This window comes from Natator depressus, chromosome 10 (assembly GCF_965152275.1).
Source record: "Natator depressus isolate rNatDep1 chromosome 10, rNatDep2.hap1, whole genome shotgun sequence".
NCBI lineage: Eukaryota > Metazoa > Chordata > Testudines > Cheloniidae > Natator > Natator depressus.
Genome location: NC_134243.1, coordinates 32,522,403 through 32,545,302, shown reverse-complemented (window position 1 = coordinate 32,545,302; position 22,900 = coordinate 32,522,403). Strand labels below are relative to the sequence as shown.

Sequence of the window (22,900 nt, the reverse complement as noted above, 5' to 3'; positions counted from 1 at the left end):
TCAGTTTAAACTAGGCTTATTTCTGTTTAGCTTAAGTCTATTCTTAACAGATGGAAACTAAACTGAAATAAGCCCCCTTTTAAGCCAAAATAAGAGTGTCAATAAACTAGAGCAAATGTGTGTAGAGAAAGCCTAAGGTGCTATAGGATCGAGGCAGTGAGGTAGGACAGAGGATCTTCAGAGAACAGAGAAAAGGGATACACTAAACTACAGTATTGTATAGTCCCACTGAATACCTGCTCCAGCCCAGGGTAGGCAGGATCTGCCCATTCTAATAGACCAGGGGTGGTCAAACTGGCTCGCGAGCCACATGTGGCTCTTTTACCATTAGGGTTTAGCTCACGAAGTCCCCCATGGACCCCATTCTCCACCTACCAGACTGGGGGGGGGGGGGCGCTCAAGACCTCTGCTTTGCAGCAGGGTGGTGCGGTAGAGGCTTCTGCCCAGCAGGGAGGGGGTGTCGCCTCAGGGCTTCGGCCCTGCAGGACGCACTTGCCAGGGCTCAGGGCTTCAGCAGGAGTGGGGCTGAAGCTCCAACCCCCAGCTCCCGGCAGATTTGTCCCGGTTCTCGAACTTCTGAAGATTGTCGTATGTGGCTTGGAGGGCCAGTAAGTTTGGCCACCCCTGTAATAGACAATGCGATTAAAGCGTTAGTTTCAAAGATTACGATGGCCCCAAGGGAGTGCTATGGTTGTGTGTGCGTGGTTTGTTTTTTTTTCTAAATACTTCATTTGAAAAGTTTTGACCACATAGCTCCCTTTCAACAACTGAACCCCACTGATGGGCACACCAGTGTGTCATGGAAAATAACCCCCTCCAAGGATCGGTTTGGAAAAAACATGGTGGGCGGCAAGATAGCTTCGCTAAAATAACCAGAAGCGAAACAGATAATAAGGCTAGCAATTAAAATGTCATCATTAGGCTTCTGAATCAACATCCTCTTAAGAGGAACAGAGGCAGTTCACACATTGCCAAACTATTGTTTCAGGTTGTGATTTTGCAGACTCAGCAAGACAGCTGCATAACAGGTCAGGGCCAGAATGTTTTCTTTGCTACAAAGAAAAAAGGGCTAAGAACTGAATTAGTTTGTAAATGAAAGTTTAAATTCTGTATAAACAAATGAGGCCATCGGAAGTACTTGCCGAGCACACCAAGTCCCTTTTCCCACTGGAAGAATGTGCCCATAAAGAGAGGCATGTAAAGGGTAAGAAACATCTGTGCATTCCTTGTTGTTCCTCTAAGGTGTATGCAGAAAGCTGCTACCCCCTAAAAAGAAGCAGCCGTTTTTCCTGCTTGTTTTTAACACTAGAAACATATGGTCTGTTCTACCCTGTTTCTGCTGGAGGACTCTACGGCTGTCTGGAGAGCTAGTGGCAGGTGACATCACAAGATGCTGAAATCAAAGCTATAGGGGGAGGAAGGTATTTTTGTCAGACCATTTAAAGCTCTATTTTTCCATTTGCTTTTTGTTACAGCAAACGCAAAACATTGGCCAATCTGTTGGGAGCTGAATCTTTAACAACAGTATTTTCCCTCCACCTTCACAGGAGGGCTGAAGGCCCTCTTGGAGGACTCGAGAACAAAAACAGGGAAGGCAAAACTTGACATGCCTGACATTGCTAAGATTAAAAAATAATCATAATAATCTGTCAGGTTTCATTTATACATCATGAAGCAGCAAAAAAGCCACGAAACAATTTCCACACTCTTTGCAAGTCACTTTTAAGTAGCACCAGACTGTTCAGTATGCCAGCCTTCAAGACAGATCAGGAGCTAAACTCCCTTCTGAGGATCATTCAGCTGGAAGGCTAAAGCGGACCTGCAAGGGAAACAAAATATGGGTTTGTGCCCTTGTCAGGGTTCCTTCCCCACTCTGAACTCTAGGGTACAGATGTGGGGACCCGCATGAAAGACCCCCTAAGCTTATTCTTACCAGCTTAGGTTAAAAGCTTCCCGAAGGTACAAACGTTTCCTTGTCCTTGAACAGTATGCTGCCACCACCAAGCATTTTAAACAAAGAACAGGGAAAGAGACCACTTGGAGACGTCTTTCCCCAAAATATCCCCCCCAAGCCCTACACATCCCTTTTCTGGGGAGGCTTGAGAATAATATCCTAACCAATTTGTTACAAAATCAAAGACCCAAACCCCTGGATCTTGGAACAATGGAAAAATCAGTCAGATTCCTAAAAGAAGGATTTTATTTAAAAAAAAAAAAAAAGGTAAAAATCATCTCTGTAATATCAGGATGGAAAATACTTTACAGGGTATTCAGATTCAAAAACACACAGGATCCCCCTCTGGGCAAAACCTTAAAGTTACAGAAAACAGGAATAAACCTCCCTCAACACAGGGAAAATTCACATAAAACAAAAGATAAACTAATCCGCCTTGCCTGGTTTACCTATACTGGTTGCAATATTGGAGACTTGGATTAGGATGGGTTGGAGAAGATGGATTTCTATCTGGCCTCTCTCAGTCCCAAGAGAGAACAACCACGTAAACAAAGAGCACAAACAAAAGCCTCCCCCCGAAGATTTGAAAGTATCTTGTCCCCTTATTGGTCCTTTGGGTCAGGTGCCAGCCAGATTAGCTGAGCTTCTTAACCCTTTACAGGTAACAGCATGTTGCCTCTGGCCAGGAGGGATTTTATAGCACTGTATACAGAAAGATGGTTACCCTTCCCTTTATATTTATGACAGCCCTTTTTTGCTCCTGATGTATTTGAGAAATAAAACTCAGGCCCTTCATGTTTGTTGTTTGTTTGTTAAGCAGGGAGCATTCCGCTTGATTTTTCATTAGAAATTCAGGTCTTGGCTAATGTGGCAAAACTAGGATTACAAGTTAGTATCATAAGCACCAAGGAAACAAAATGTAAGCCATTGAGATAGAGAATCTGAATAAAAATCACTTCCTAAATCTTGTTTGCTTTAAAATTCATTTAAATCAATACCTGACAATGACAAACCCACAGAATTAAAACTCTGTTACAGATTTAGCATCCCAGGACTGAGAATGCTTCCAGTGTACATCTCTGGGCCCTAACAAGATCTCCAGCACAGCAGAGAGCAAAAGGCTCAAGATTCCCGATACTGCTCAACAAGCAGAATCCTCCCACACTTCCCCCAACAAAAAAAACAGGGCACAGACCCAATTTTGAGTTTCTTTTACAGGTCTCTTTTCAGGAGTGTGTAGCTTGTAAAGCTCTTTGGAACCCTTGAAGATCAAAGGCACTAAAGACATTAAATATATTTTACCAAGGATAAAACTAAAGCATGTTCTGCAGTCTGGGGAGTATGCTGGGAAGCGAGGAAAAGAATAAATAACTGACAGCTGAACCGGACACCACACCTGGCTGTGTCGCACGCTCCCTTTCTCTCACCCATTGAGAGTACCTGCTCACAAACCAACACTTGTTACCACCAGATACTGGGCAAGACGGCAAAAGGGAGTGACTACAGTTTGCATGTGCAGTGGAAATGGTTAGAAATCCAGTTAGCTCTAATGAAAGGTCAGTTATATTTCTGAGCTACTCTACTGTATTTTCCTGGGCACAGGCTGTGTGTATTTAGCATTATCCTCCAGGAGCAGAGCCACACCATGCTGAAAGAGCCAAATCTACACTGGCACCCTCTTCCCAAAAAGAATTTGCCACTCACACTCTGCCGCCAGCTTCCAGCTGTAGAAATATTGCTGCTTCCAGGGTGTCAAGCTTCTTTGGTGCAGGGCTGGAGAGACCCGCTGGCAGAGCAGGACAAAAGCAGTACTTACAAACGAAACACAAACAAACAAAAAGGGCTGCCTGCATAGAAAAATAACGACATTCACCTTGGCAAATCCATCTGAGTCAGACAGATGATGCTTCCCATCCCTGATCTACAGCCTGCATTTCTCTGCAGGAAGATCTTGGGTTCCAGTCACCGCTGAGCCACTCATTTTATCCAGTGACCTTGGGCAAGTCACTTGATCTTCCATGTGCCTCAGTTAACGCAGCTGGAAAACCGAATGAGCAGTAGAAAGCTCACTGAAAACCAGATGCTGCATCCAAGGCAAGATTCCCAGGGAAATAAATTACAAGCACAACAAAACAAACAGCATGCTGCTGTTAGGGTTCACCTGCTCCTCAGCTAGAAAATCAGATTTGTTGTGGAGCTGGGTGGAAAAAACGAGAGAGATCAGGAAAAACTGCAAATAAATTCCCAAAGAAAACAAAGGCTGATTCTCCCCCAGCATCCCTCAAAGGGTTACACCGTGGGAGGAGCACTCAGATGGACCTTGTGCCTCCAGGTGGGCTGCTTTGATCATGCACTGTTTGTCTTCAGCACTGGCAATGCCAGAGCAGAGTTAGCAGGAGATGGTTAACTTGAACATTTAAAACAAGCCTGCTTAAAAAAAATTAAAAATTAAACAGCAAATTAGGCTGCAGCTCTTTAATCGACACTTAAAACTAAAACCTTAAACAGAAACCAAATCCCAACCTTGATATTGCTAAAAGAGCACACAAGAACAGCTCAGACACGCGTTATACTTTGCGCCATCAAAGCAGTTGTATTTGTTTCTTCAGACATTTTTCTAAGAATAACATGGAGACCCAGAGCCCAACACACAGTAGGCTGTAGCATTAATCATTGAGAAATTAATATCCCCACAATTACTTGCTGTCTTGCCCTGTGCTGACAGTGAGGTGGATTCAGAACACAAAGGGCAGGCTTCAGTATACTCTGGGTGTTATAGTGGATGTAATTAACTCACTTAAAATGAACAGCAGAACCCAAATCTTAATTCTTCTATCCCTTACAAGTCTCTGCTCTAGAACAGCTCCAAAGCTAGAATGGCAGGGGTGCTGCAGGCCAGAACTGAGACACGTTGACAGAGAAGTTTGCACATCTCACTGTGGGCCCAATCAAATGCTCCATAAATTCAGTGGAAAGTCTCTCCTTGATTTCAGTGGCAATTGGATATGGCCCAATACCTGGATCTAATCTCTAGTCTAAATTTTCATAAACCCCAAATAACAATTGTCCATAGCATTATAACTAATGTAGTCCAATAGTCTGTACAGCAGTAATCTATGATGGGCTTGTTACATTGTTTTGTGGTTTAACATATTATTGACTGAAATAAGATAAATGTTCCTATTTTAGATAAACTCCAAATGCAGCAATTCTGCAAAGCATTAGAAAATTCATCACTGCATATACAAAGTGCTTCTCTTCCTATTTTCTTCTGCTGGAATGTGCAGTTTAATAGGTTACTGTTTACTGCAATAAAATGTATCGCATGAAACAAGCAGGAAGGACAAGGCCGAGTTCATGCCGCAGTTGGCTTGTTTACACTTGAAATGCTGCAGCCACACCACTGTCGTGCTTCACTGTAAAGTGTAGACACTACCTACTCTGACAGGAGAGATCTCCCATTTGCACAGGAATTCTTCCATCTACCTAGCACTTTCTACACCGGGGATTAGATCGGTTTAACTACGTCGCTCAGGGGTGTGGATTTTTCCATTTTCTCTCTCTGCAGATATTCTGATCTTAGGACTAGGGAAGTTGTGCTTGCTTGCTATAAATGTCACATGGCTGTTGTTACTGAAGACTTGTGAGAAATATCCTCTAAGTCAGATGTTTGATTTTTGTTTTTTCAGATTCCATGGTCATTTCTAGCAAGGCTACATGGTCTTGCAGTTAAAACAGAACCCTGGGAGACAGGAGACGTGGGTTCTTTTCCCAACTCTGCCACAGGCTGAGACACCATGGGCAAGTCACTTAGCTGATCTGTACCTCAATTTCCCCAACTGCAAAATGACAACACTAACTCAGTGATGGTGTGAGGTTTAGCTAATATTTGCAAAGGGCCTGGAGATACTCAACCAAGGCTTATGAAAGACAAAACTTTCATCTAGAAGGTGGACTCCTGGCAGTGGAAGACCTTAGATTTTGGATAGCATGCTAAGCTAGGCACAGCTTCAGGACACCTTCCTTGGGCTAACAGAGATGCAGGTGGGGCATAATCACTGAGGCAATGTTCCAGAGAAAGACAATATATAAACACTCACTAAGGATGGTTCAATGATGAGGGCACCAGCCTAGGACTTGGGAAACCAGGGTTCAATTCCTTGCTCCACTTCTTTTGTGACCTTGGGCCTCTCTGTGGCTCAGTTTTCCATCTGTAAAATGGGATAACAGCCCTGCCCTACTTCACAGGGGTGTTGCAAGCAAGCATTAAAGATCGTGAGGTGCTCAGATACATTGGTAAGTACCTAAGGGCTTGGCTACACTTGCGAGTTACAGCGCAATAAAGGAGCCCCGGCTGCACTAGCTCACTACCCATCCACACTGACAAGGCATGGAGAGCGCTGACTCCGCGGCTACAGTGCTGCTGGTACTCCCCCTCAGTGAGTGGAATAACGTTTGCTGCGCCCCTGCTGGAGCACCGCAGCACCAGTGTGAATGAGGTGTTGCTTTACTGTGCTCTGATCAGCCTACGGAAACATCCCATAATCCCCTTAAGTCAAGTGGCCACCCTTGTCATTGTTTGGAATCGGCTGTAGAAATGCGGAAATGCCCTTTGAAAGCTCCGTTTCTGACAGCCAGCTGCTTATCTGTGCCAAGACAAAGCAACCATTAGTGTGGAATGCTGTGTGTGTGTGTGTGAGAGGGGGGTGGGGGGGGGGACGAGGGGAGTCTGCTGCTGTCTTAACTTACAAGACAGCAGACTGACATGCTCTCAGCCCCCCAAAAACCCACTCTCTCTCTCCCCCCATACACACACAACACACTCCCTGTCACACTCCACCCCACCCCCATTTGGGAAGCATGTTGCAGCCACTTGCATGCTGGGATAGCTGCCCATAATGCACCGCTCCCAATGCTGCTGCAAATGTGGCCACGCCAGTGCACTTGAAGCGGTAGACAGACTGTGTAGACAGACTGCAGCGCTTTCCCTACTGCGCTCTACCAAGGCTGGTTTAACTCAAAGCGCTCTACATCCGCAAGCGTAGCCATGCCCTAAGATAGAGAAACTGAATCCCAATTAAGCGGACCCTGCAGCCTTGGAGGAGGTTGCTTGCTTCTCACCAGATGCTGCATTGTTTTTATGGCGTTGTCTACCAGGAGGATAAAGATGGGGGGAAAAGGGTGAACCAGAAGCTGAAAGTCACGTGGCACCCACTGAGGAAGATCAACTTAATGAGTTGTGGGCCATGAGATAGTGCTAAGTGAAAAGGTGACACACAGACCCTGCTAAAGATATCTCCACAGAAGGGAGCTTATAGAATCATAGAAATGTAAGGCTGGAAGGGACCTCAAGAGTCATCTAGTTCAGTCCCCTGTGTTGAGGCAGGACCAAGTAATCTAGACCATCCTTGACAGGTTTGTCCAACCTGTTCTTAGAAACCTTCAAATAATGGTGATTCCACAACCTCCTTTGGAAGCTTATTCCAGAGCTCAACTATCCTTATAGCTAGAAAGTTTTCCCTAATATCTAACCTAGACCTCCCCTGCTGCAGATTAAGCCCTTTATTTCTTGTTTTACCTTCAGTGGACATGGAAAATAATTGAACACTGTCCTCTTTAAAACAGACTTTAACATGTCACACTGTCTGGAGCGGCTCACGACCGTGAGTGCCTACCTCAGGGCAGATTGTCAGTAACAGGGCAGACACCCCAAGCTGGTGGTATGTTCTATAATTAGATTTCACCAAGCCAATAACAAACGTGAACTCCTGGATCACTATAACAGTCTTACCATGGAGTCACAGACAGTACCCTGAGACTCTCCAGTTTATCCTGCCACCCAGACAAACTGGACTTAGTGATAAATGGTCACTTCCTCCCCCCCCCTCAAAAAAACCACCACACACTCAGGTGGCTTCCAGTCACTTACCCCCCAAATCAGTTAGTACCCTAGATCTTATGCCAAAGACAATGTTTGTAGCCAATCCTGTAATAAACTATCCATAGGTTTATTCACTAGGAAAAAAGAAATAAGACAGTTATTTACTGATTAAAGCAAGCAAACATATACACACAAATAAGTTATCATCTAAATCCTAAGAGTGACAGAGTTGTAGTGATCTGTCAGTTCAAAGTGTCTCTCAGGGCAGCCGCAGGAGGCAGCCCCTGAGGATCTCTGGTTTCAGTTTAGTGTCTTTCGTCAAACAGCCAAAAAGATGATGTTTCTTGTCATGGATTTTTATTCCTTTCCCCCCAGAATTCAAGATGGACAAGTTCATGTGCACATCTCCTCTTCATGCGGGTATGGGGGGAAGCAATCAACAAGGTCTTTTGTCCTCTGATGTTCCACAATGGTTTGTCTGGTGTCTATGGGCCTTCTTTTGCTGGGCAGGAGGTAACACCTCCCGTGTTTCACACTGAGTAATGTCTCTCTCTTGAATGTGGGGGTTGATAGTTAAGTGTTTGCTCTGTAACTATTACCTTATAACAGGGGATGTAGCTATTATAAGTGAGATTAATGCACACAGCAACATACAAGCATTTCATAGACTCTAAATACATTCTTATAAGACTAATATCTGTTTTGAGCAAAATGAACACACAGGTAACCTGGTCTGGTCTCCAACTGTGACACCATCCGCTCTTAGCTAATGCCCAAAGGGCTTAGGCAAGAGCTGGCATCTGGTCTGCCAGTGTTGTAACATATTTGAAGACTGATTGCTATGGGGTCCCCCTTCAGTCTTCTTTTCTCAAGGCTAATCATCTCCAATTTTTTTTTTAACCTTTCCTCATAGGTCAGGTTTTCTAAACCTTATATCCTCCTTTTTGTTGCTCTCCTCTGGACTCTCTCCAATTTATCCACATCTTTCCGGAAGTGTGGCAACCAGAATTGGACACAGTACTCCAGCTGAGGCCTCACCAGTGCCAAGAAGAGCAGTACAATTGCCTCTCGTGTCTTCCATTCAGCCAGCATAGTATTAGCTTTTTTCACAACTGCCTCATATTGTTGACTCACATTCAATTTGTGAACCACTATAACCTCCAGATCCTTTTCAGCAGTACTACCACCTGGACAGTTATTCCCCATTTTGTAGCTGTGAATTTGATTTTTCCTTCCTAAGTGAAGAACTTTGCACTTGCTGTACTGCTGGCTTGTGTGCTGCATCAAACACTACTTACTGCTCACAGGATGTAATTAGATCTTCCTACATTCACGAGGTATGGAACACAACAGATGGTGCAGGCTTATTCTTAAATGCAGAGGCACTGGCATGACCCATACTTCTAGCAGCTCCTTGCCAGAACAGGGATTTAGTTCCTTTTAACAGTTTGGTGCTAGCAGTCACATTGTATTTTGCTCCTCACTAAGCCCCCTCAAAATTTAGCTCAGGATTAACACAGGGACACACTGGGAAGATCCCAGATCACACATGGGGTAACTCATTCTGATACCCTGAAAAATGTTAGGGGTGCCTATCGCTAAGTCTACTCTGCCAGCTTGTGGTGTGCCTTACCCCTGCACATTTCTGGGTGCTAGACATATCACTACACATGTGTTCATACACACCAGGAGCACACATAGGCACTGTTGCATAACACAGAAGCTAACAGAACTCCCCAGCTAAGCTGATGTGTGTTTGGGGAGATGGCTCTAAGGGAGCAGCAGCGAGAGCACCAAACTTTCACCTCTGGAAGCCGGAACCCAGTTTCGCTCACAAGTGCTTGGGAAGTGCTCAGTGTAGCCACTAGGGAAGGTTCGGTTATACCACAAAACAAGGCTCTAGTTCCATTTTGGAGGAGACACTTTCTTGTTCACATGTTAGAATTTCACATGTACGTGTATGGGAAGTACTAGGCCCTTTGCCTTTCCCTCATGCCCCTCTTCTCTGCCAGTTCACCACCCCCAACTCAGCGTTCTTCTCATCCCCACCAATTCACTACTCACCCTTCTGTGGTTAGGAAGGAAAGAGGTTATGATGTTCCCCTCCGGTGTTATCTGGGCCAGTGATCTGCTAGGTCACTCCAATCCTTGACTCTGGGAGCCAGCCTTACTCTGCTCTGCTGTGAGAACCCCCACTCCCAGGCTGTTCACGCACAGCCTCTGGCATGTAAGCTGCTCCCAGCTACTTGCAAACGAATGACACTAGCCAATATCTCCGGTTCCAGACACAACCCTGGGAACCTCCGTCTTACAGTGTCCAGTTATGCCCACTGGATGCTGCAAGCCTATATGAGTTCATCAATTTAACAAAGAAATTGATATGTACCAGGCTTGTTATCCCAAGGGGAGTCTCTGACACGCTTCAATCCAAATGCACTGCTTCAGGTAGAATAAACAAATAGATTTTAAAGTGATTATAAGTCAAAGCATAAGTCAGACTTAGTCAAATGAAATAAAAGCAAAACGCATTCTAAGCTGACCTTAACACTTTCAATGTCCTTACAAACTTAGATGCTTCTCACCACAGGCTGGCTGGCTGCTCTTCAGAAAGGATCTCCCCTTTCATTGGCACTTCAGTCACTTGGCGTGGGGTCTGTAGATGTAGGTGGAAGAGAGACAGAGAGCATAGCAAATGTCTCTCCTTTTTCATCATGTCCTTTCTTCTCTCTTGGCTTTGCTCCCCACCCCTTCAGAGTCAGGTGAGCATTACCTCATCGCAGTTCCAAACTGACCAAAGGAAGGGGGGTGCCTCCCCCGAGAGTCTAACAGATTCTTCTGTTGCTGCCTAGGCCAGCGTCTATTGTTCCTGTGAGGCTGGGCTTGGTTTGTCCCATCCATGCCCTGTTGAGGTGTGAACTGCCCCTCTGCTTCTGGAGAGTTTTTGTCTGGGCTTGCTTTAAGCCATGAGGATACATTTTTCAGCCTCATAAAGGTTATAATTTCATGTATATAGTTAACATTACTATAACACTATAACAACAATGCTCGGTACATCATGAGCCTTCCAAAGACCCCCGACAGAACAAACTTTGCATTGGATACCACACAATCATTTTACAAGGATGAACATGGGGGTGCTGGGTGTTCCCCCAAGGTACAGAGTGTCACAGAGGGCTCTTGGCCTTTGCATGAATTAGTCTTTCAGGGAGAGGACAACTTATCGGTTAGGCCACTTCCTTCTCCCTGCTCCTAACTGCGCTGTCTCCCTTACCAGGCAGGGCTAGAGCAGCAGGTCACCTCTACAGGTGAGACAAAAGCCACTGAGGCCTCAAGACCCTACCCAGACCTCCAGGCAGCCACTTGGCAGATGCCAAGAAGGGACACAATCTGGACATGGTTGGCCTGGTTCTGTAGAGTGATACATCAAACAGGAGAAAAGAAAGTGCAGGATGAGCTGAAAAATGTGTGATCCCCACAAACACATACTTACCATAAAGCCACGCCTTCATTTGACATAACTGGGGCTCAATAAGCAGGCCACTGAAGAGATGCAAGTCAGGACTTCACGGTTCACTGACAGATCTGGGATAGGGAGCTCATGCAGCACTTACCTGCACTAGGCTAAGCCAAGTCTGCTACAGCAACAAATAACGTTCACCCAAAGATCTCAAAGTACCTTACGAGGGAAGGCAAGTATTATTCCCATTTTACTGTGGGAAAACAGAGGAGGGATGGATGTATCAATTGATGATTACCTGTTCTGTTCATTCCCTCTGAAGCACCTGGGACTGGTCACTGTCGGAAGACAAGATACTGGGCTAGATAGACCTTTGGTTTGACCCAGTATGGCTGTTTTATATTCTTAAGGAAGGTTAAGTGACTTACCTAAGATCATACAATGAGCAGGTGGGAGAGTCAGGACTAAACTCAGCTCTCCCGACCTCCAGTCCCATGCCTGTACCACTAGACCATGTTACTTCCCCTTTATCTGTGTGACACTTCCACAGGCACCAAAATTCACAAGAAAAATATTTTCTGATTGCAAAAGGATGCACACTTTTGATTATAACCTCTTTTGAATCCCATCCAAGTCAGGGATATCCTACAGCAAGCCCTACAAGATGTTGGACTAACATCACCTTCCAGCCGCAGCATTTCAAAGACCCCAGCAGGTAATCTGGAGTGACTGAATCACAGAGAGACAAAGCTTCGCCTCTATCCCTGTCCCCTTCTCCCCTCCAAAATGACACTGATCAAAATTATTACACAGGTCCACCAGTGCACATTTCTCTAGTGTAGACAGGCCTATTGTGACGGCAAATCTGTGAAAATGTTCCCTAGTGCTGTTTGAAATAGTAGTACATTAAAGTGCACTAGGGAACATTACAAAGAAATTACACATAACAGCACATACTGTACAAAAAGAAAGCCCACCCAAAAACCCTGATTTTGGACATCTACATAAAAACTCAAAAATTGCTAAAAATAAACCCTGAAAAATGAAATTAAAAAACCCTGAAAAACAGAAGCCCTACTTATGAGGGATGCTTTATAGGAAGCTAGGCTAGGAGCACTTGAGACAGATCCTTGGGAATACAATAGTTGGAGCTCTACTCTTGCACTGATTCATTTGTCAATAATTTGACAAAATTGGGAACTTGGTGGAGTCTGCTAAGGCCCTTTCCAATAGGGATGCCAACTGCCACCACCAAGGAAGAAATCAGGAGTACTAATCCCCTATCTGTAATTAAGTTAGTAATAAGGACCTTCATCACAAGAGATCCTGTAGGAGAGAAACATATTATCCATTTCTTAGTCAAGGTTGAATAAAGCTTTCCTACACAGAGAAATGCAGCTTCCTGGTGGGTGTTAGACAAAGTTACCCATTCTAGTTCTGTCTCCCCTCACCTGACAAAGGGAGCATTTATAAGGGTTTACCTGAGTACAAGCATTACCGTCTATCTGGAGTGGAAGAATACCTGCCAGCCAAATCAGGAGGACTTGGAGAGAGATTTCCCCACGCCTAAAATTTGGGTGATTCCAATTCCCCCTCCTCTCCTTTTTGTCAGTGTAAATTAAAACATCACTGTTTCGGAAGGGTAAATGTATTATTGGTGACCAAGTTTCTAATTCTAAAGCTTTCAAGAGTAGCCACTCCTTCATGAGACTGATACCAAGTGCCATGGCTGTGAAACCCTTCCAGGGAAACCTCTCTTCCTGCCTTTTCAATGAGAGCACCCCTTTAGCCAGTTTAGAACTGAACTCCTATCAGTCTAATCCATCTTACAGTGTCTCTTACCAACCTGCATGAATTCGTGTAGCCTGAAACAACTGCTAAAGGATTTCAACCTATGTCAATCATACTTTGAAGCAGAGTGTTTCAAAGGAATCTTTCAACTTCCAAAGGACAAATGTATTCAAATGGCAACTCCAAAGAGGAATTGAAAAAAATCTAGTGAAATACTTTCCCTTTACACTCTGCCTCCCTTTCCCATCCACCCTACATTAAAAGTAACATTTAGGATTAGCCTCAAAATCCCATACACCAATAAATTCAGAGTCAAGGAATCCTACTCCATCCTTAACTTACACCATCATAATCAATGGCACCACACAGATGTGGGAAAAAAAAAAAATCTGTGTTCTTTCCTGCTCCTTTTGAGATGGATGAAAATGGAATCTACAGTTTAGAGAATACTTCTCTGATTTTTTTTAGTAGAACAGGCAGGCAGCTCAGGTCCTGCTTTCTCGCACAGTACTGGCAGAGTTTTGCAAGATTTTTGGAGGACCAGGATGGCTGAAAAGTTGCAGCTCTCTCCAACTTCAGGGAGAGAATTTTGACCCTTCAGAAAGCTTGCTCTGTTAAACTGAGAGCTCCTCTTTATAATCATAAGGCAGCAATAAAGGCACAAACTTTGTTTTAAAGATTAATAACTATACGCAAACCAGGCTATCAGCTGCCAGATATGATCCTATTTGGCTCACTTAAGGATGCAGTTGGAAGTTTCAACTCTGAATTTAGTTTTTGTGAGTTCACAGCTATTAAACAGATTGTGACATATAAAAATGTGTACTGCAAATGTGACATAAATGGATGTAGCATCTCATCAAATAATTTATTCTCAAAGGGGTTAATTTACTCCTGTAGTGGAACATTTATAGCGCTTTCTTGCGTAGGAAGGTTTTTAGTTTGGTTGGCTAAACAACATGGCATATCCAAAAACAGAGGGGATTCTTAACAGAAACACTGCACTCTGTGTTCCAAGCTCTGTCCTACTTTTGTTAGTTTAATGGCGATTGGTAACCCCAGTCTTTGAGAAAATATACAATGCCTCAAGATTCTATAAAAAGCAGCAGTTATTTCAAGTCATGGGCTGCAATACCTCAAGAGTCTTGATCAATATAGTTTTGTTCTTGATACAGTGTTATCTTAATCTGTCTCTGGTTGTGTCTAATACAAATTAACTTCAAACTGCCCCAGCAACAAATGATGGGAGACAGCATGATCAGCCTGGTACGTGCCACTTGTCATTGGTAAACAAGCCTCTTCCAGTCAGCGGTGCAGTAAGTTGATGGACTCCCAGAAGAAGCTTAATAGCTCTCCACTATGAGAAGCTGCATCACCCAGCACAAGGTGTTTCAAAGAGAACATAAAAAGAATCCCTGAAGCCCTCTCCCACACACACATTTTTAAAAAAATTACACAGGCTGTTTCTAACTAAGAAAGCCATCAAAAGGATTCATCCTAGTTCACACGATCTTCCTAATTGTGAAGTTATATAGAAAGGAGGAGGCTCCCAAAATTATCCTTATCCATTAGCTTAAAATGGGACAGCATTTTCCTCTATCCCTGTGGTCAAAACTTGCAGGGTTTCTGAGATGCTGAGATGGTACAATGCAATGTTGTGATGCACTGTGGGACTGTCTACAACCCTCACAATTTTGTCTTGCATGGCAGATCAGTGAAAACCTAAGCCTGACAGCAACCCGAGAATTAGAGGGATACAGTCAAGGCTTTAAAAAAGTATTATGATATATATATGGATAGGTGCAACAGTGTTAGAGAAAGATGATCGCTTCAGACTCTGAAAGTGTTCCAAGCAGTGGTACTGTTTGTAACACAGAACTGCAAAAGCACAACGCAAACAATCCCTGGAGGATTTTTTTACCATAATACCAGGGAAACAATATGCCCCTGCTGCAATCCTGCATCTTAGAACAAACAGATGATTGGGAAAGAGAGAAAAGATCACAGGACAGACTGAGAAAATCTTTAACAGCACCCCTTGTCAGTCAAAGGCAGGAAGCACTGTCAAGAACTGCAATTTCAGGCACCAGGAAGCACAGAAGCATCAAGAAAGCATTGAATGACAAGAACCTGAACCTGAAAAATTAAAAAGGAAGGAAAGACAGGAAAATTGTCTCAGCATTTAAATGTCATGCAGACACTCTGGCAGAATAACCTATATTTGCCTTTCAAAATATGGATAATGGCCCATTTTAGGGACACTGCTATTGGGTTAAGAGGAACTATTCCCACCACCCACACCAGAAGAATGCAATGTGCTGTGTGGCATATTGGCAGACTTCACGACAATACAACTCAGGGCCTCCCAATTTCAAAACAAAAGGATGAGAGCAATTACAGCAGGTCTGCTACTTGTGCAATTATTTTGCAGCCAACCTCAGTCCTGCCCACAACAAAGCAATGAATCCACCCCCAGTGCTAAGCCACAGTTAAGTTTTGCTAAAAATCAGTCCACCCAACACTCTTTATTCTGTGAGCTAAATTAAAAATCAATATTTCAATAGTTCTCTACAGGAATTTAAGATTATTCGTTTGTCTAACAGATTATACCTTCTCTTCCGGCCATTCTTTTCAGCCATTCCAGCTGCACGGCTTTTGGAGGGAACACAGGGGATTTCTGAGTGATGGTGGTTTAGGTTTAATGTAATTAATATTCAGCTATTCTTCACTCCCCATCTGGAGGACTCTACTTCTCACGCAATAACTATTTAGGCCTCAAACCTCTTTTTTGGGGGGCGAAAATCTGATCTAATTTATCTGGAGAGTCTGATGCGTAATTAAGTTAGAGAAACAATGAAGGCAGGAAGACTGAGGTCCACCAGCATACACCCCCTCACTAAACTGTTTGTGTGAGATGCATCCACTTAGAGACTGATGGATAATTGTGACTCAGTTTCAGTGGAAAAAGCCCATCTGCCTAGTTCTATTTGAAAACTCACCTTGCAGAGATGACTCCTGAATGATGGCATTTTACAGGACATACACACAGCTCGCACCCTTTCCAAACATATTCATTATATTCTTAATGTTAGTGAGCACATCACAGGCTCAAATCCAGCCAAGACTGGCGATGACCAATGACTGTGACCATATTTATCCTGGAAGGCTGCCTGTGCGAACAATCCAGTTCCCAGCAGCCAGGTGTACATGTTACAAAAATATCAACACAACGGCATTTCTGAGTCTCTCCAACAGAGAAAAAGGACTGAATGAGTCACAAAGACCAAGCTACCTACTCACACCTAGGCCAGGTTCACACTAGAAGCTTTTGCTGATTAAAAAAATCACACCACTATCTGACATTACTATATGACATTTTTATTCTGGCAAAAATCCCTAGTGTAGACACAGTTATACTAGCAACAAAATGCTTTTGCCAGTATAGTTTACTTTGTTCATAAAACTGGTGTAAACTATACCAGCAAAAGCACTCTTTTGCCGGTATAGGCTATATCTCCACTAGAAGGGGTTGCCAGTATAGCTACACCAGTAAACCCTTTCCAATATAGATCTAATGTAGATCTAGTTCTAGAATAGGTGCCTTCAGGTCAGGTTTGGAGCATGGAGGAAGTCTGTCTCATCACTCACTGCCCATGCTACATCTGGCTTGAGATTAAACACAGGCTTTCAGTCCAAGCCTGTCAGACAGGCATCTTTCACCAGTATAAAAACCACACCTAAAATTCAATAATATCTATAGAGAATGTTTCCCCAAAATGACACCATAGCACAGCAGCCAAGTGTTTCCATCATCATAATTTTATGTTGAGAGTGCACATGGTGCTCTCTAAACCCTCCACCAGGGGACTCTCTGTACTAGTAATAAAATGACATATGTATACAGTGCTGTTGTAGCCACTTACCCTTGAATACTCCATTGTAACATGTGTTAACTACTTATGCTAAACAATCTGTTCCACCCTTGTATTTAGCTGTGACACTCTGAGTACCATTCCCAGACCCGAAGAAGTGTAAAGTTTCTCTTACCAACAGAAACTGGTCCAATAAGATATTACCTCACCCACCTTGTCTCTCTTCTAAAACAATGTCTGGTCCATCATGGCAACTACACTATATTGGTTCATTTTAATAGCTGAAAAAGGCCTATGCTTTGTTCTGCATTTAAGGGAACATAACTTATGAAAATCAAGTTGCTTTCTTTCTGGTTTGCAGATGATCACAAATTACTTCTGTCAGAAATCAAAGCACAAGAAGAACAATGTAAATATCGCATCAAAAGACAGAAGTTGACACACTTGCTCTCTGAAAATAAAAGTGCTCAAGGGCCTGATCCTACAATCAGCTTTATTTTAGTGAGCTTTGCCTGCATAAAAGCTGCTGGGTCAGGCCCTTAATCAACCTTTTGCCTATTAAAAAAGGAATTGATACAATAGGTATGTTTCCTATAAAATATCATTTCCGCCATGAGGGGGGATGGAAGAGAACTAGATTTAAAGCTTTCCTCTATGATGTCACAGATACAGAGATATCATCTTACTACCTAAGAGCTGCAACACAAGGCTTGCTTCCATTACCTTTTCACCACCCTTCCTCACCTTGGGTGCAAGCAGGACATCCTGTCCAAGCCTCCTATGTAGTTAAGTTAGGAGAGATGATTAAAGGTTGTGTGGGGAGGGGATTAGAACAACAGAATCAGCTCAGTCACAAAAACAAAACCATCCAACCAACCACCCAGCCACATTCAGTCTGGGGAAGCAGTGCACCCGCAAGTACGTGGTTTGTTTTTTACCCAGCAGTTTAGTATGCCAGTTTAGAAGCTTGAAAATGTAAATTCTGCCACTGCTGCATGTACCCCCCATTCTAATGATTTCATTCTAATCACCATGTTATCAGGCTGCCATTTTGTCCTATTCGCACTTGGCAAACATTACACTACACTAAACTTAAGATGCCTGTTTGTATTTAATAACTAATAGAGCGTCTCACAACCTCAAACTCAAACTTCGTTCAGCCACATCAGACATCATGTTCACAGAACTCTGGAAGTGATGTCAGCAGGGGAGGACAAAACTCTGTTTTGTTCTAGGTCCTACAAAAATCATTTAAAGATTAGATTTTAATAAACTCCTTTAGAGCCCAACACACTCTCTTTCAGATTATAGCAATTATCTATATTATAGCCTGTCATAAATATAAAGGGAAGGGTAAACACCTTTAAAATCCCTCCTGGCCAGAGGAAAAATCCTTTCACCTGTAAAGGGTTAAGAAGCTAGGAGAACCTCGCTGGCACCTGACCAAAATGACCAATGAGGAGACAAAATACTTTCAAAAGCTGGGGGGAGGGAGAAACAAATGGTCTTGGTCTGTCTGTGTGATGCTTTTGTCGGGGACAGAACAGGAATGGAGTCTTAGAACTTAGTAAGTAATCTAGCTAGATATGTGTTAGATTATGATTTCTTTAAATGGCTGAGGAAATAAGCTGTGCTGAAAGGAATGGATATTCCTGTCTTTTTGTAACCTAAGGTTTTGCCTAGAGGGATTCTCTATGTTTTGAATCTAATTACCCTGTAAGGTATTTGCCATCCTGATTTTACAGAGGTGATTCTTTTTACTTCTATTAAAATTCTTCTTTTCAGAAACTGAATGCTTTTTCATTGTTCTTAAGATCCAAGGGTTTGGGTCTGTGGTCACCAATGCAAATTGGTGAGGATTTTTACCAAACCTTCCCCAGGAAGTGGGGTGTAAGGGTTGGGAGGATTTTTTGGGGAAAGACGTTTCCAAACAACTCTTTCCCAGTAACCGGTTAAACGTTTGGTGGCAGCAGTGGAAGTCCAAGGGTAAAATAGTTTGTACCTTGGGGAAGTTTTAACCTAAGCTGGTAAAAGTAAGCTTAGGAGGTTTTCATGCAGGTCCCCACATCTGTACCCTAGAGTTCAGAGTGGGGAAGGAACCTTGACATAGCCTATAACTCTAATATAGGCCTTTTAAGAGGGCATAAAGGAACTTCTCCAAAAGGGTCCAGTTGCAACCTCTTTGCTACATATATTCCAACCAAATATCTCTGGATCAGAGCACATGCTAAAGGACTGTGTATCTCGTATCTCCTTCCAAAACCAAATCACCCCCAGAGTGGGAAGAGTTGTGCATTAGTCACCGCTTTTAACAGTATTTTCTACGTGGACCAACAACAACAAAAAATCAGTTTTTACATAATAAAGTTCCTCAGTGCTTTTTGCTTTCTAAAGTACCCAGTAAGGATCACCAATAGGTTAGAACAGAAGCTTGAGGAATTTAATGCAGACACACTCATTCTGTTCTACTTCCCAAACTGATTCAAACTCATGCCTTCCTTTGAGTTTTCTACTATCAAAGAAAAAAGGCCCTTCACCCCCTGCCCCCTTTCAGGCTTCTAACTTTGTGAAGCTGCACTGACATCAGAGGCAATTAATATAGATTTGACATTACCCCCCATTTTAAATACAAATGAGACAACTGCATTTGCCTATGCCACACACATTGCAATATGACAGGGTGAAAGAATTAAAAGGTGTGCTCTGGAAATTACCAGTGCCATGGACGTGCAGGGTTAGTAACATGGCTGAAAGACCCCCTCCTCAACTTTAAAAAAGGAACAGGCACCACTAATTACAACTTCCTCCTCCTGTCTCCCCAATATTCACATCACTACTCTTGTGTTTCCAAAATGCACCTGCTAGAATTATTCAGATGATGTCATGCCCATCTTTGAATTCCTTCCCTTTCTTTCCCCCATTATCCACCACATCAAGTTTAAACTCTTGTTCTCACTCTAAGTCCTTCAGAACTGTGCTCTGGCCTACAGTCTCTGAACTAGTTTATATGCATGAACTTCACCCACTTCCTTCCTCCATTGATGACTATTGCAGGACTCCACTCATTTCCTCTCACTCAGTGCCATTACCACATTTACCATTCCCCAGCCCCTCTCTGGTTTCAAACCCCTCCTAAAGATTCACTTCTTACAGGATACCTAAAAGAAGTGAAAAAAATAAGTCGTTTTAATCCTGTCTCTGTGTCTATAGGGGCCTGCAGTCTTCTCAATTACAGATTTTTGACTGAAAGACCTTTAGAGCAGGATCTTGTATAAGGGTAGAGCACATCACCAGTTGTTTACAAGTTAACAATAACTAATCACCACTTTCTCCCCAGTTATTTCCTACCCCAGCTCACTCAGGTTTACTTGAAAAGGGGGAAGGCCTTCTTTGTAAATACATAAAGGTGAGCTCAGAGCAATGCCATGTCAAAGTGGAACTCCAAATATTTTGGCATATTAGGCCCAAAGGATGCCAAAGGGGAACGATCTTGATGTTCGAAGTGTTCACAAAGTGCGCCTGAATGAGTTATGAGTGCCTCAGAATAACTTCTATTATAAAGAAGGGTTTTTTTAAACCTTGTATGAGAGTTAAAATAAAGTTTTAAAAGTGTACCAAAGAAAACATTACCACATTTAACCAAGTCTGTCATCTGTTAAAAGTGAACCATTTTTGTCATGACATGGAATGCTACAATTTACAAAGCACTCATGAAAAGTTTAGTGGAATTCTTTACTAGTGCATGAAAAAAAACTGTACTTATGAAACCACTTTCAAACTCAGTAATAATATAAATCTCTAATCAAAGGTCTCATACCCATGAAACCAACACTTACAACATTTTGTACCTACTTTCCTTCATATGAGTCATACCAGGAAATATCTGAAAACTACAATCCAAGATATTTGGGAGACAATCCAAGGCACATCTTTTAATATAATGAAAATCCAAAAATCTGGAATTGAGTGTATGGACAGAATGGAAAATATAGTAGCTATTTTGCTAAAAATTAAGGACGGCTGTTAGTGTACAGGACAGGAAATCAGGACTTCTGGCACAGCATTTCTGACTATATCACTGCCTCATTCGGTGACCCTGGGCAAGTCACTAAGGCCTGCTCTACACAGAGATTTTGTACCAGGGTAACTATTTTGGTTAGGGGTATAGTTTTTTTAAACCAATTTAGTTATCCCAGTACAAGCCCAAGTGTGGATGTAATTCTATACTGGTACATGCACTCTGATACCGGATCCACACCAGGAAGTTGCCCCACAGTCAATCCTTGAGGGGGCCATTTAGGGATCTGGGGAAAAAATTGGGGATTGGTCCTGCTTCAAGCAGGGGGTTGGACTAGATGACCTCCTGAGCTCCCTCCCAACCCTAACCTTCTATGATTCTATACCAGTCCTGTTAAAATGAGACAATGTTCATGCACCACCAAGGCCTTACACTTGATCTCAGTTTCCACCTATTTATGATTTTCCACTTCTCTAAACCGCTTTATGCTGCTCACACTGAAGGAGCTCTACAAGCAAAAAGTATTTTTATGGCTGTGTATCACAAGTGGGGTGTGTGGCTGGGAGCTTGACCTTTGCTTTGCCTCACAAGATAGGAGCCTGCAAGACCTGCATAACGTTTCCCCCCGGGTCATGCTTTAAGGATTGGGCTAACAGGGCACGCAGCAGCCCAGTTGATTTTCACCAGTTCCTTACAGGAAAGTAAACAGAGACACAGCGGGGGGGGGGGGGGGGGATCCTGCCCCGCAGACACACCCAACAACATCCTCCAGACAGCTCAACCCGACTAGCGGCTCCTCTCATGCCCCAGGCTCGCCAGCCGCCCCGGCCCCTGCAGTTTTCCCCCGACTTGTGCCCGGGGCAGGGGGTGCAGCTCCAGCCCCAGGGGGACGCGGATCCGGACAGTGCCGGCTCCACAGCGAGCCGCCAGGTGGTGCCGCAACGCGCTGGAGTCCACAGGCCCCCCGGGGGCGCCCCCCAGCCCGGCTCTGGCTGCCGAGCGGCGCCCAGAGACCCCCCGCCATGCCGGCCCCGGGCCCCTCGAAGGCTTGCTGCCTCACAGGCGCAGGTTGGTTGCGTCGCGGCGGCCGTTGGGAGTTGTAGTTCTCGACCCCTCCCCTCTCCCGGCTCTCCCCGGAGCGCGAGGCCCGGCCAGACTACAGACCCCGGCATGCCCCGCGCGGGGAGCGGAGCCACCCTGTGGGAAGCGCTCAAGTCCCTACTGCCCCAACCCTGTTGAGGGAGCGCGGCGCAGGCACCGAGACGAGGGGGCACTGCCGCCCCGTTGTCGGAACCACCCGGCCCCCCTCGCCGCACGCGCCACCTACCGGATAGCAAGGCGGCAGCGCGGGAGGCCCCTGACAGACCAGCGGCGGGAGGTAGCAAGAGAATCCGCTCCGTTGTACTGCCTTGCTGTGACTGAGCATGCGCACTGGGAAGCTGTGCATGCGCAGTAACATCCGCTGAAGCTGGGGCCCCGCTCTGCCCTCACTTGGGATGACAGCGGCGTCCCTGCGGCTAGCGGCGCGGGGCCAATCCGAGGGGAGGAGGGGGGATGGGCGGAGCCTGTGCAGGAGCGGGTCAGACTCAGCCAGCTGGCGACCGGGGGAGGGGCAAAGGGAGCGCACGGGGTGAAGGTCAGGCCAGGCTCTAGGGCCGGGTTAGTCCAGCTGTTGTTTAGCTGCCTGGTGAGACTGAGATCACCTGACTGCCCTTATCACTCGCTGCGAGCCCACACACCTGGACAAGCCTGGCCCATGGGGTTCTGTGGCTGCTAGTCTGTAGGCAGACTCCACTGTCGTTCTTACAAAGATGGATAACCCTGAGATAGACAGCCGGCCGCAAGAATTCAAAAGTCATGGGTTGTGCACCAAAAGTTATGAAATTGAAAAATATAGACACGCACACACATAGTTTTTATTTGCTTT

The 22,900-nt window shown here is 44.4% G+C and overlaps 1 protein-coding gene across 1 annotated transcript in view; it reads right to left on the bottom strand.

The window, feature by feature from the left end:
• Positions 1-22,466, bottom strand: part of CDIP1 (cell death inducing p53 target 1) — a 35,374-nt gene extending 12,908 nt beyond the window's left edge. The window contains exon 1 of the mRNA XM_074965664.1: positions 22,301-22,466. The gene's annotated coding sequence lies outside the window, so the exon portion shown is untranslated. The remainder of the gene's footprint in view (positions 1-22,300) is intronic.
• Between the last annotated feature and the right edge of the window lie 434 nt (positions 22,467-22,900).